Source organism: Cyprinus carpio, chromosome B3 (genome assembly GCF_018340385.1).
Source record: "Cyprinus carpio isolate SPL01 chromosome B3, ASM1834038v1, whole genome shotgun sequence".
Taxonomy (NCBI): domain Eukaryota; kingdom Metazoa; phylum Chordata; class Actinopteri; order Cypriniformes; family Cyprinidae; genus Cyprinus; species Cyprinus carpio.
This window is the reverse complement of record NC_056599.1, coordinates 21,777,629-21,791,730: the sequence shown is the minus strand read 5'-3', so window position 1 is coordinate 21,791,730 and position 14,102 is coordinate 21,777,629. Positions and strand designations below refer to the sequence as shown.

The window sequence follows — 14,102 nt, the reverse complement described above, 5'->3', positions numbered from 1 at the left end:
TACATCTCACAACATTTAAAGATGAATGTGTCAACATTAAATAAATAACATCAGGATCTTAACAGAAAAATTATTAGGACTTTTATTCTTATTAGATTGATACAATAATATAATAGTTCAAAATAAAAGTTGAATTAAGTACAATAAAATATATACTAACACTGAATAAACCAATCAGCCCTACTGATTAAAAAAAAAAAAAAATCTTATTGATGCTGTCTAATATGCAGGGCTGAAATACAGACTCAAAATGTAACTTACCAAATTAACTTAGCATTAAATTAAACTTATTTTTTAAAAAAAAAAAATAATTTACATTAGAGGACAAATACTAGATAAAACAATCAAATGTATCTCTAAACAAATTATCTTCAAAATGAATCAAATCAAATGTATTATAACAAAATTGATCTATATTAAATTAATACAATGCATTGAGCATGGTGGTCATAGAAACTGCAAATACATAAAATATTTATACAATAAAAACTGTCCAACATTACTGATATCATCCAAGTATATATATGGAACATTAAATAATAAAATATCAGTTTGTGAAGCAACTAGTGACCCCTGTGCCTGAAGTAGGGCTGAATAAAGGTACTGTAGTACTGTTGGTGAGGTGCAGTGCCCTCTGGTGACCCACAGTATAAACCTCTGAAATGCCTGATGCATACAAACTTGAGTTTATTTTGATGCTTACTGACATGACTGTAATATAAGACCTGCTGCTTCTACTGTCTTTACCGTTCCAAATGTGTTGAGTAACACTAGAAACTAAAAGAAAAAAGACACATCTACATCCCCAAAGAATTGAGATGTTGTGAAAGAGGAAGAATATAAAGGGCGTGTATTTCAGTTTGTCTGCGAAACCTCCTGAATCTGTGCAAAACAAGTTCTATAAGGCAGAACTAAACAGTCCTCTTCACAAGATCACATTAGTGATAAGGCTCTCTCATTACATATTTTAAAAGATGTAACAATAAATTACATATTATTAACATGCATTTATAGCTCTACAACTAACGTGTAGTCTCTAATTAAACCTCATTTGACAGTATCTGATGTACTTTGGATCCAGTATGAGCTTTTGCCATTGTAAAATGTCTGCACATAGTTAGTTTAACAGTGGGGGTAAAGCTACTCGCGGTTTGGATCTGTTTTATGACAGTTCAAGTGAGAAGGAACTAGGCTGAGAGACCACAGGAGAGAAATGAGAAATGTTTTATCAAGAGAACACTTCAAGATCAGAGTCAGTCAGCGCTAATCTGCATGCCTTCATAAAATTAAAAAAAAAAGACTGCAGGATTCTACTAGTACTGCATCTTAATGCATTCATCAGTCTATTGTTTTTGAACAAGATTTACTATTTAGAAGACAACATGAACAAATTCATAGATGTGATATAAGCATTCATATACATATCAGATGCTGCTCTAGCCGAGATCAATGAGGTCCTCCTCGACATGTCCCACTTCCTCGCGCTTCTTCTTCAGCCATTCAGCTCTTAGTTGCTTAATCTCATTTCCATAGTACTCATGCAGTTTACTAAACTCTTCCAAAGGATCAAAGTTCACAACGGGCCACTCCCCGTAAGATGGTGCCGGACCATTTAAGGGTATGACATGCGCATTTCTCTTGGGCCAGAGCTTTGGAGATCGCTTATTGGTAGTCTTGAATTGAATAGGAGGGGCATGAAGACTATAGCTGATGGGTCTGTTCTGCGTAGATGGAGGGGGTACAGAAACTGGTGCTGTAGCTTCGCCCATCTCTGGGCACTATTGAAGTGCCATGTACGAAATAGGGTTGTCCTGAGTTCCAGGAAGCCATTATGTTATTGGATGAAGAAGTTACTGCTGAGGTCTGGATGGAATCACAAAGGCCTTTGTCTCTTTTAGCTTCTGTTTTGTTGAGGGCATGAAAAAAAATGCAATCAGACATGTTAATTGTCTTCAAGCCAGTAGACACAGAAAAAAACACATACAGATAAACGCACCTTCGTAGCGTCTCTCCAGGTCTCTGACAATCATGGAAAGGTAGATGTGACTAGCGCAGAACAGCGCACCGATCCAGCTCTCCTGGCTGAGATGATCATCAGCGGCTAGTCTATACGTGCGGAGGCCTGGTCCAGTGAACACCAGAGAGAAACAGAACTGACCATCTGTCTCACACGACTGCACCAAGCAGCCTCCAGAACAATCACACCCAACAGGTTACGATCGCCTGGACGATCCTCCTGGTAAAACAGCAGATTCCCCTTCAGCACAAACCCAGCGGCGCAGGTAAGTGTGTTCCTCTCTCTCTGTGGAAAGAAACATGGTAATAGATCGAGCACAGGTAGGGCGAGGAAGTCATCGCAAATATGATTCATTTACAGAGAGAGAAAATTATTCCAGCTGGAGCTGGAGATACATTTTTTTTTTTTTTTTGTAATGTAAAAGGACTGATTTTTGAACCTGACTATTAGTATCTGAACCTGAATTAGTATCACTAATTAGGAAATAGGCCAATGGCATGCTTTTAATAAGTTTAAGTATGTGTCTGGAATAAGTGTAACAGTCCTGTTTCTCCCCTGGTACAATTACGAATAGAGAGGGTGGTTTATTTTTAGGTTGAGCGTTTAAAATAACTATTTAATTACCAAATCATATAGTCCTGCTTGCCACTTTTATTATTACTTTTACCATTTATCTGAAATTAAATCTATTTGTTTTTTGCTATACAATGATCCTGAAGGTAAAGTCTGCAATGCGGCATGAAGAAGATCAGATAAGATGTCTCAGATATAATGTGGCCTACCTCACTTTCCTAAACCCGGCTTACATGGTAAACAAATCTGACAGCCGAGGCACTTTCATTCGCAAACCTGTCAGAGGAGAACTGGCCCCCGACTGAGCCTGGCTTTTCCCATTTTTGTCATCGATAGAGTTTTGGTTCCTTGCCAATGTCGCCTTTAGCTTAATTTGTTGGGGACACTTCATTTCTGCCAATATTGTCGGCTTGATTGCACAGATACTATTTGATTTGACCTGAACGATGACATCACTGAATCAAGGATGAACTGACTTTAATTGAAAACTGCACTGTTTACTATAGCTATTGTCTTCCCGCGTTGTCGACACAGTGTCTTCCTGTTTAACACTGTAAAGCTGCTTTGACACAATCACTGTATAAAGTGTATACTAATAAAGGAGACTTAGATTCAGCCTTTTCAAATTAGCATTCTAGATTACTTTGACAATATTTTGGTCAATTGGCACATTCCGGTCCTTACCTTTTTGTAAAGATATCCCTCTTTATCGACAGGTGAAGTGCAGGACAGGTAGTGGGTTAGAATCTTCTCATGGATCTTCATCACAACGCCACCTGGCGTGCAGCCGTGTCCTGGCGAGCTTCACGTGAACAGAAAATACAACCCATGGATACATCTAATTTACCATCGGCATTGTTTTTTGTTTTGTTTTTTTGTTTTGTTTTTTTAAGAAAAAAAATAAAAAAATACCGCCTGCATATAAATCTAAGCAGGTATGAAATCATACGTGAATAACTTGCCTATCCGGTTTACGCGGTGTCTGTCAGTGTGCTAGACAGTATATTTGCCACGTAAATAGTATGGTGTCCTTGAAGCGCTTTATGCGCTTTTTTAAAAGGATAAACAAGGAAACGGTGGAATTGTGATCGCGTCACCGCATCATTGACAGACCGACTCCGTGTTTGTCAGGGTGCAGCAAACTTACTTTGTCCGTGTCTTTCCGTTGATCTATCGTGGATATTCCGTAGAATCCCTCAGTGACAAAACATCACTTCAGGGCCAAGCTCCTCAAATCCTGGGGAGTCGTATTAAGGCAGAATGATATTAATAAGTTTCGTATTACCAGCGCGCGCCCTCACGCCGGTCTCGCAAGTGTTGAAATATAAATAACGCGACCCACTTCCTGGTAACCAAAAGCCGATGTCCTATTCTCTTTAGACTTCAAGATGAAACAGCAGCGACATGTGCGCTTTCACAGCCCCAACAAACAGGCTATTAATGAATTTATCTATAGACGAAAATGAGGAACGTAAACGCGTTATGAATAAATAAAAATAGATGCCACAGTCCATGGCTAAAAAGTTTGGCAGTGACATACATTTTGTGGTTTTGCAAAGTTTTTTGCTGCTTCAGTTTTTGTAGATTTTTTCCCACATGTTTCTATGGTATACTGAAAAAACAATGATAAGCACATCATAAATTTTAAAGGCTTTTATTGGCAAAAATATATATAATGATCCTGTCATTAGGCTATTTACAGTGTTGACCCTTGTTCTTCATAACCCTCTGCAATTCGCTCTGGCATGCTGGATATTAGCTTCTGGGCCCAAATCCTGACTGATGGGGATCCATTCTTGCCTTGTTAGTTCTCAGAGTTGATCACAGTTTGTGGGCTTCTGCTTTGATATCATTCTTTATTCCTGGCAGTGTTTTTGGGCAGAATTATGAGAGAGCCCACTCCCTTAGGTTGAAAAGCAGCCCCACACATGGATTGTCTCGGGATGCTTCACTGTTGGCACGTCACAGGACTCATGGTAGCGTTCACCTTTTCTTCTCCAAACAATCGATTTTCCAGATGTCCCAAACAGTCGGAAGGGAGCTTCATCAGAGGAAATAACTTTGCCCCAGTCTTCTGCTGTCCAATCCTAGTACTTCCTGCAGAATTTCAGTCTCTCCTTGACGTTTTTCTTGGAGAGAGAAGTGGCTTCTTTGCTGTCCTTCTTGAAACCAGGCCATTGTCCAAAAGTCTTGTCCTCACTGTGTGTGCAGATGCTCTCACACCAACCTGCTGCCATTCCTGAGCAAGCTCTGCACTGCTGGAGACACGATCCTGTAGTCTGACTCCTCAGGAGGGACCGTCCTGGCACTTGCTGGGACCCTGTCCTGAAGACTTCTTCACTGCAGCTGAACCGCTCTCCTTGAACTTCTTGATGATCCTGGAATGGTTCTTTCAGGTGCAATATGCTTTGTAGCAATTACCTTGCATGTGAGGCCATTTTGATGCACCACAATGTTGCACGTGTTTCTTTGGAGGTAACCATTGCTAACAAGAACACAATGACTGGAAGTGCTTCGATTCATCTTTCTAATTCTGTCTGTCATTAAATATTACTAGATGCGGTTATATTCAAAACAGTGCGTTTGCAAATGGTGGCTTTTGAACAGTTGTTCTGCTTCTCAAATGTATTCTCAGACTGTATTTACTTTTCAAAAAAGATCGCATTATATCTCCTAGAGATTGGGGACGTTTGACATTGAGGCTCCGAAACCTGTTTTACCATACTCTATTGAAGCGGACCTGTTTTGAAAGAATACATACACAAAGAGACACCCTTGTGTCCAGGCTTGTATCAAATCCCTGTGATCACCTGACTAATGACGTTTTGAGGCTTCATACGTCACAATGAAACACCTGACGCGAGGTGACTGATTGAATCTTTGGCGCAGCTTCATTCATTATGAGGAGAAGCGAAATGCTTGGTTTCCTCCCTGCTTCACAGTAACACACGTTCATGTGGGGACAATGATTTTAGAATGAAGAGAACTGCTGAGTAATGCCTTGAAACTGGAATCAACAAGATGTGTGAATAATTTGAAAGCGGCTGATACAATTGCAGCTGACCACTAGATGTCACTGGTAGACTCTGTCTTTGAGGCTTTGAACCTTTTTTGGTACAATCAGGAAAAAGCCTCAAAAGCTTCACAAGGCTTCATCTGCCCATGCATCGAAAAATATGGCAGACAAGTATAGGTGTGGCATTCAGTATCCCAGAACTGAATGTCAAAGTCAGTAAAAGAATCACAGATAATGTGTCAGTGTACACTGGTAAAATGATTGCAATTTTACTGGCATTGCAATGGGTGGAGGAAAACAGGCCAATGTGGAGACTCATATGTTCTGATTCAAGTTCATCCTTCATTACAATTAAAACATGTCATTCACAGAGCAGAGCAGATATAATGATTGAGTTTCTTCAAACAATATCTAGGATCCAGATGATGAGATTGTATGTACCAGCGCATGTGGAAGTAAAAGGAAATGAGTTAGCAGACCAATATGCAAAGGAAAAACAAAGAAAGTAGACATAGATATGCAGATAAAGTATGGTAAAAGTGAAATGAAGTGTTTAATCAGGCAACATGTGAAGAATAGATATTGGGAGGAAGAAAGAGCAGGGAGATGGTTTATAGTGTTCAAAGAACTGTTGGTAAGTACAGAGTGACAGGAAGAAATAGACAAAATATCATCTCAAGGCTTAGATTTGGTCACACTGCTCTTAATAGCAGTTTGAAGAAAATGGGAGAACATGAAACTGGAAAATGTGAGTATTGTAATATGGAGGAAAATGTAGAGCATGTTATAATGAAGTGTTCAAGATACGGAAAGGAAAGAAAGATACTGATTGATGGCCTCATGTAAAATAAACTCTGGTTTTCTGTGATAATAATTTGTGGGGATTAATTTTGTGAATATTTATTTTGAATGTTTATTGGGTTATTTAATTTAAATGTTCTTTTGTTTTGTGTGATTCTGAGTGAAGGTTATGGTCCTCATAATCCACCACTCCTAATCAGGGGGTGGCGTGTAGGTATGTGCACCTAAAAGTTGTATTGCCATCCGCAGTTCAGCATTAAACACAAGGAGAAGAAGGAAAAGAAGATTTTACCATGGGCTAATTCCATATCTGTATTTTTTTATTTTGATTATTTTTACATCTGACCAGTCTGTTATTAAGCGTCTGTGTAGGTCGAGCTAAAAGTTTGTTTTATATATACGGTCTTTGTATACGTTAGCTAGCTGGCACACACTTTGACGTAAGTTACGCGCTCCGTACGCACGCACGCTCGCAGTATAGCCGGTTAGCTCGCGCATTGCACAGCAGTGGTGTAATATTACTGAACGATTAAATGTGCTTACTTGCTCAAATTTCGTTGTATTAGGTTATTATATATTATCACAATTTTGTAGATGTGCATTAAGTCATGGGCCCAATTCTTTAAAATCGAATTTTAGGTGTGTTTATGCGTGTGTACAGGCATGCGCAGTCATGTGTTGCCCTCTAGTTCCACTGCTATTAGTTTGGTGTTTTATACTTAGTCTCGCTAATTAGCTTTAAACCTTAACCACTCCATAGTGCACAGATTTCATGAATTCGATCTGTTATGTAGTTATGTTAAGAGTATGAAAAACTTTCAGGTAACACTTTATTTTGATAGTGCACTGTTAGACATTCTTCTAACAGCAAGCAACTTTTCATCTACATGTCAATAGCAGTCATTAGAGTGTATTTAGTAGACTGTCTGCTTAATATCATTCTAGCACCTTGTTTTGATTGGTTTGTTTGTTTTTTGGGTCCACAACATACCAACATAGCGCCTATAAGAAATCGTTTGCAAGTGGTAGTTAACTTATTCTACTAACCCTAAACCTAACCTAACAGTCTTACTCAAAGTTGCAAAGTACTTACAGTAGTAGTAGAATGTTTAAAGTGGACTATCCAGAATAAAATGTAACCAACTTTCCCCAGTGTAATACTAGATGAGTGCACTAGACACGCACAACAAAACTGTAGGTTCCAAATGTCTTATTGAGTTGCCTTTTTTAGCATGTCGAAAGGGAAAGTGATCTATTTGAGGATGGAGATGGGGAGATTACTGTGTGGATGATGTTCCGAAGAAGAAGGTCGGGTTCCATATTAACTCTTATGCTGTCAAAGTGTTCTTTTGCAGCAACATGAATATTGATTCTGTTGTAATAGATTGTGGTGCTCTGTGAATCTCAAGCTCTGTTCTGCTCTATCCAACGGTTTTTTTTTTTTTTTTTTTTTTTTCAGGATTGTTGTGATTGGTGTGAGTGGCCAGGGATCCCGATTTAAGGAGGAACACACTTTGGACCAGTGAGAGGAAGATGAATAGAGAGGATAGAGAAAATGGCAACAAATTAACATCCTTGCCAGTGACGATGTGGAAGGTCTGTGAATAATAATTTGGCCTCATGCAGAATAATGAAAATCAATGCTTCTGCACATTGCAGAATGTTTTTTTGTTTGGATCTTCCTCTAGACCTTTGTCAGTGCCTGCTAGTTAAAAGGCTGAGAAGTGACAAAGTATCTTTGAAACACTAGATTGCTTGTGTTTTATTTAGGATTTACGTTATTTTAATATTACTTATCTTAGACTTTCTTTGTGCCCCTTACAGGGTCAGGAAATGGCAACCATGACTATGACGAGGGGTATACGCATCACCCCTTTTAATCTCAACCGAGGAAATGCAATTGGAGGGACACTTTTGATTTTCAGAGGGAAACTATTTTGTCAACAGAAGAGGAAGATATCAGAGACAACTGGCTGGACAATATCGACTGGGTACATTTTATTGCATGGATTTTGAGAAGGCTTGACTAAATCTCAGTTTACGCGTGAAGTTTTCAAGAGATTTTTAAGCGGACCCTGGACCCACAACCACTCCTAAGAGTCATTTTTTGTAATTGAGCTTGATACGTCATCTGAAAGTGAAATAATAGTTTCCATTATTTACAGTGTGTTAGGACTGGACCATATTTTTACTATAGATACAGGACGATTTGAAAATGGGGGGGAATCTGAGGGTCCAAAAAAAAAAAAAAAAATGCCAATTTAACAGTGGTCCAAATGAAGTTCTAAAGCAATCATATTACTAATCACATATTAAGGTTTCTGGTTAGATATATTTACGGTAGGAAATTCACAGATATCTTTACTTACATTCCTACTGATTTCATGGAAGATCTACTTGTTGGCTATTGCTACAAATAATCTGTTGCTCCCTGTGACTGCTATTTCTGTACTAGGGTCCACAAAATATTGATCACACTGTATCTCTTCAACAGGTGACGATAAAGAGCAGCCCGTGAAAAAGAAGAGGAAAGGCCTTCGCAGCGGTAAGGAGGTGAAAGGGAGTACATAGAAGAATTGGTGCTTGAAGACGAGGCAGAAGAGGAAATAAAACGTGAGGAGCAGCAGGAAAGAAAGACAGTGAGGAAGATGAGGAGGAAGAAGAGGAAGAAAAGAGACCTGCAGAGAAGACCCTCTGGCTAAGAAAGTTAGAGCCAGAATCAGCCGAGGAAGCTGATTGAGCTGAAAGCTGCCTGGAAGAACAGTGGCTGACGCTATGAGGTAAGACTTGGCCGGTCCGGCGGCCACAAAAAAGGAAGAAAGGCAGGGGACTGAGGAGAAGGAGGAGGGGAGGAGAAAAAAGTGGGAAGGGGGCGAGAGACAAAGACGCTGATTAAAAGGGACAAACTGACAGCACTGGCAGTAGAGGTGGTGGGGATTGGAGATTGGAACTTATCAGGCAGACTTACGAAAAATGGCCTAAAAAGTGAAAGGGATGACTCGAGGAACCGGCAGCCAAAGGTGGACTAGCGAGATGATCCAAGAGGAAAAAGATGAGCTCTAGGACAGTTCGGTGAGGAGTTTGATGAGACAGCAAGCTGCAGAAAAGGAGAGGGAATTATAAAGGACAACAGCAGACGGTGGTGGTGGGGGGGGGATGTGGGGGAAGGGGGAGAAGGGGAGAGAAGGAGAGGGGAAAGATCCAACTGGGGGGGGGGGGGGTTGTCGAAGCACTTTTCTGGAGGGGGGGGGGGGGGGGGGGGGGGGGGGGGGGGAGAGGAAAAAAAGAAAGGGGAAGAAGGAAAGAAAAAGAAACTAAAGAGAAGAAGAGAGAGAAAGAGAGAAGAAAAGAAAGAGAAGATAAGAAGAAAGAGAAGAGAGAGCAGGAACGAGAGGAAGAGAAGAAGAGATAAGAAGGAGAGAGGCGAAGAAAGGAGAGAGAGAGGGAAGAGAAAAGAGAAAGAGAGGAAAAATGGATGAGGAAGAAGAAAGAGAAAGGAAAGAAAGAAAGAAAGAAGAAGAAGAAGCAAGAAAGAGAAGAAAGAAAAGAGATTGTTTTAAAATAAGAGAAAGAAATAAGGAAAGAAAAACAAGAGAAGAGAGAAACAGAGAAAGGAAAGAGAGAAAGAGACAGAAAGAAGAGAAGAAAAAGAGAAAGAAGAGAAGAAAGGAAGAAGAAAAAAAAAAACAAAAACACAAAAAAGACAGAGAAGAGAAGAGATGAGAAAGAAGAAGAAGCCCCCCCCAATGAAGAGAGAAGAATCAGAAAAGATAAAATAGGAAGAAAGGGAAATTAAATAGAAAAGAAAGAAAAAAGAAAGCGAACCACAGAGAAACAGAAGCAGACAGACAGAACAGAATAAAGAGGGAGAAAAAGGGGGAGAAATAGAGAGAGGAAGAGAAGAGAGCAGACGAAAGAGAAGAAAGAGAGAAGAAAGAGAAGAGAGGAAGAAAGGAAAGAAGGAAGAAGAGACAAAAGAGGAGAGAAGAGAAGAGAAGAAGAGAGAAAAATAGAAATTATGATAAGAAAGAGAGAAGACGAAAGAAAGGGAAGAAGAAAGAGAAAGAAACGAAAGAGAAAGAGAAGAAGGAGGGAAAGTACAAATATGAGGAGAAGAAGGAGGAAGAAAAAAGAGAGAGGTGGGAAGAAGAAGGAAGAGGGAGAAAGAAAGAGAGGGGAAAGGGGGACGAAATAGAAGAAAGAAGGAAAAGGAGGGGAAAAAGGGAATGGAAGGGGGTAGGGGGAAAGGAAAAGAGAGAGGGGGAGAAAAAAAAAACATGAACGATAGAAGGAGAGGAAGGAGAAATAGGAGGAGAAAAAGAGAGAGAGAAAAAGAAAGAAGAGAGGAGAGAAAGAGAGAGAGAAAGCCGACGGGAAAATAGGGAAGAGAAAGAGAAAGAGAAATGAAGGAAGAGGAATAAAGGGAGAAAGAAAATCGGCAACAAATATAACATCCTGCCCCAGTGACGAGTGGAAGGGCTGTGAATAATAAGTTTGGCCTCATGCAGATAATGAAATAAGTTCTAGCACATTTGCAGAATGTTTTTTGTGTGGCTCCATCTAGACGCGTGAGTAGTGCCTGCTATTAACAAGCGTGAGAAGTGACAAAGTATTGAAACACACACTAGATTGCTTGTGTTGTATTTAGATTTACGTTATTTTACATATTACCTTATCTAGCTTTCCTGTGTGCTTCAAAGGTCGGAAATGGGCAACCATGACTCTGACGAGGGATACGCATACCCCTTTTAATTCACCGAGGAAATGAGGAGGACACTTTGATCAGACAGAGGGAAACTTTTTTGCAACAAAGAGAGATATCAGAGGACAACGGCTGGGGACAATATCGGGAGGGGGAACTGGGTACCATGTTATTGATATGGATTTGAGAAAGTGTTTGATATATAAGTTTAAGCGTGAGTTTTAAGAGATTTTAAGAGACCCTGGACCAAAACCACCATAAGAGTCATTTTTTTTTAATGAATGTATACTCATCTGAAAGCTGAATAAATAAGGGTTCCATTGATTTACAGTTTGTGTAGGATAGGACAATATTTTTAATAATAGATACAACTATTGAAAACTCTGGAATCTGGAGGGTCCAAAAAAAAACAAAAAAAAGCCTTTAAAGTGTCCAAATGAAGTTCTAAGCATGCATATTAATATAATCACATATTAAGTTTGATATTTTTACGGTTAGGAAATCCACCAAAATTATTTTCTTACATCCTAATGTTTTTTTGGGCATATGTATTGTGGGCTATTGCTACAAAAATCCGTGCTCCCTGTGAATGCTATTTCTGTCCAGGGTCCAAATCATTGATCACACTGTCTCTCTTACACAGGTTGAAGATAAAAGAGCAGCCCGTTGAAAAGAAGAAAGGCCTTGCAGCTACGCGGAAGAGAAGATTGGTGATGAAAGCCGAGGAGGCAGAAGAGGAAAATAAAACGTGAGGAGCAGCAGAAAGACAGTGAGAGATGAGGAGGAAGAAGAGGAGAAAGGCCTGCAGAGAGGGACCTTGGCTACGTACAGCCATATCAGCTCGCAGGAAGCCGTCATTGAGCATGCTGCTGCCTGGAGAGACAGTGGCTGCGCTCTGAGAAGACTGGTGGTCTCGGAGAGGGACACAAGAAGAAAGGCAGACTGAGAGAAGGAGAGGAGGAAAGAAAAAAGAGACTTCGAACAAAGACGCTGATAAATGGACAAAATGACAGCACTGGCAGAAGGCCTGGTGTGGATTTGGGAGCATTTGAAATTTATCAGCAGACTTCCGAAAAACCTGAGCCTACAAGTGGAAGGGGTGACGCTTGAGGAAAGGCAGCCAAAATACCTAGCGGATGGGATGTGGGAAAAAGAGGAGCTAGACATGTTCGGTGAGGAGTTTGATGAGAAGCAAGTTGCAGAAACGGATGGGATAAAAGACAACAGCAGAGGTGCGGTGATTTGGACAGGGAGTGTTTTTTAAGGTGCAATGATCAATACAGTTTAAATATCAACTTTATTAGTAGAGTGTAGCAGCTGTTGGAACTGAGTTCGGATAATGATTGCTGGTGTCTTTGGATGATTAATTTGATTCCAATGGCCTGACTTAGTAATAGCAGTTTTGTGTTTCTCTCTAGGCAGTGATGAGGTCATGTGGGAGTACAAATGGGAAGGCAAAAACGAGGAGGGGATGGAAACTCGTGGAGGCTCTATGGGCCCTTCAGCAGCAAAACAGATGCAGGTAAGGGACCACTATCGGTGCGTTATATCAAAATCTTATTTGCCAGAAGTATTGAGAACAATTATTTCTTAAATTAAAATGTAAAACAAGATAGAGTCATTATTGCTGTTTTGTTGTATTTTTTTTTTATTTTTTTTTTTGGAGTGGTCTAGGTTTATAGTGGTCGCGTTTGGGAAACCAGTTTAAACATTTTGGCATTTATGTTTGGTTGCTTATAGTAGCAAATAATTACCATGCATCAACACTGAGTAATGTTTGCCCTTTATTTTGAGTTTATAGTATTTTTGATTAACGGAATAAACAGGTTATTATTTTTATTATTATTTTGGTGAAGGTTTAAGTATGTAAAGTACATCAGTTTAAGAGAAATGTGGCGTATACTCTATTCAGGAGGGCGTGGATGGAAGCTACTTCAAGGATGGAGTAGTGTAGGAGGATTGACCAGGAAGGAGGCCCCCTTCTACAACTCAAGCGAATCGGACTTTGAACTTTATACATGATCTGTTGATTTTACTGATGTGTTTTAATTTGATTTCTTCCGCCCATTCTGAAATACGGCTCTCTGAATAAATTGTTTACTTTTAATAATTGTTTTGGTTCTTAGGATAAGTGGCAAACAATGCACGAGGTGTGCACCTGTGTTTGATACATGATGTGGGTTTTAAAATAACGACTTGGTAGGGCTGGCATCCAGGCTGGTGTGCTGGCTAATGTACAAACTATTCTGGCTCAGCACGTTTACTGGATACAAGTTTTAAAGGAGTGATTCATGCTATTTTGCTACATCGCAAGATTCATATTCAAAAAACCGGCGGGGATGTTATAAAACCCAATGAAAGATTTTAAAAGTTCACACGGGTTAGAAAGACGGCTGTCGCCGGCCCCTCGATATTGGTTGCATTTCTCCCTCCCGAAGCACAAGTGAGTCGCAAGGTCGGCTGGCGTTTGAACAGTTCTAATTGGCTGAAAATCTAGCCGTGACACCCAGGGGAGGGGCATCTCATACTCTGCGGGCTTCTGATTGGCTCTTCGTCAGACCGGGAACACGCATCGCACCGAATAAGGATCATGGAGTCTGAAGAGGTTCGGTTGCAATGGTGAAAGTCGTGGCGGCGAGTCCGGCGTGGGGGGAGTGGAAATGTCACACAAAACAACGGCCTATAACGAAGATGCTTTCACAGCCTCACCGCGCACGTTTCCCCTCAGACGGTTTTTAGGTCGAGTGTGTATTTTAGTTCTATAATTTACATCTGTGACTCAAGTATAATATAGTTAAAATACCCGCTTTCAATGCAGTGTATGTGTCGGTCAGTTTGTGCGCCAGATAGCAACGCATAGCCCAGCTAGCCCCGGTGTACCTCGACGACGTACACAAAACCACACCAGCGTCTGGACACGTAACGTTATATATATCGAACAGAAACATAATCAAGGGACTGTAACTCACCGAAAGAATCAGCACGGCTTCATC

At 40.3% G+C, this 14,102-nt stretch overlaps 2 pseudogenes; one reads left to right on the top strand and one right to left on the bottom strand.

Annotated features, from left to right (window-relative positions):
• Positions 1-1,216: 1,216 nt before the first annotated feature.
• LOC109062431 lies at positions 1,217-3,458 on the bottom strand (annotated as a pseudogene).
• A 4,536-nt stretch (positions 3,459-7,994) lies between these two features.
• LOC122136787 lies at positions 7,995-13,131 on the top strand (annotated as a pseudogene).
• The last annotated feature ends 971 nt before the right edge of the window (positions 13,132-14,102 follow it).